We start from the raw sequence: 1,138 nt of genomic DNA on the forward strand, positions 1-1,138 counted from the left end.
CCTTGCCACGGACCTCGGAGTTCAGGTTCACTTCAGGCTGCCGTCTTTACCCCTCTGTGTCCCCCGTTGGGCCCTTTTGGCTCGTGTGTGCGTACGCTGTTTCCTCTCCCCCCAGCTCTGTCGCCCCTCCTTCCAGGACGGGCTTGTCCTTGGCTGGTTTTGGTACTCCAGAGACCCTGGCACTGCTGGATCCAGCTCTTCACCTCTTCCTACTCGGTTATTGATTTTTGGCTTTTTGTCATCCTGGCCAGCTGCTCTTCCTTTTAACACCCTCCGTGCCTGCTGGCTTGTCTCCTTCCCTTTCACTGGCTTGCAACCGCTGTGGCCCGGCCGCTGCATGCCCTGACGGTGCCCAGCCCGCAGCGCTGGCTGTGGGCCTGCCCCACGCTTCTCCAACAGCATTTTCACAGAAGCGTGGCACTACTGAAGAGATGGGGAGGGCCACCCTTCTTTCCATAGTCTTGTGGTTTGTCTCTCTTCTGCTCCCCCAACCTCCTTACTCTTTTCCTTTCCTCTGGGAATCTCCTGGAGTGGGATCCGAGGTCGACCCTACTTGTCCTCCCCATCGCTGTGCACCTCTGCTTCTCTGCTCCCCCCACCCGTTTGCCTTCACCTTTCTGCTTGCAGAGCCTTCACCTCCCCTGCAGCCCTAGCAGTGGGTTCGTTCCTGCTCCTCCTAGCAAACCTCAGCCTAGTTATTCTCCCTCCCAACCACCACGTGGGAGAGGGTCATACCACAAACGCCTCTGGCGCTCACCTGGTACCCACAGGAGGAAGCCCTGGGTGCTCGCAGCCGCGCGGCCTCACAACCGCTGTGACGCCAAAGCAAGGACCGGCTGTGCTGTCGGGCAGTGATTCATCCCACAAGTCGTTTGTCTTCTCTGCTGCGTCGTCTTCTGTACCAACGCAGGTCGTGCGGCCCCGGGGGCCAGAGGGTCTGCCCAGAGCTGGGTGGGTGCATGAGCGCGCATCCTTATCTCCTGCAGTGCTCAGCAGCCGCTGGCTCATCTTCCCATCATCTTGTAGCTGTTCCTCAACAGCCCAAACAGCCTCCTCTCCACGATGTATTTTTAGCTTTGCATTCCTCCCAAGGAGGTCAGGCTGTATTTCCTGCCAACCACACCCATTAGCACCCTTT

The sequence above is a fragment of the Calonectris borealis genome, chromosome 1 (genome assembly GCF_964195595.1).
Source record: "Calonectris borealis chromosome 1, bCalBor7.hap1.2, whole genome shotgun sequence".
NCBI lineage: Eukaryota > Metazoa > Chordata > Aves > Procellariiformes > Procellariidae > Calonectris > Calonectris borealis.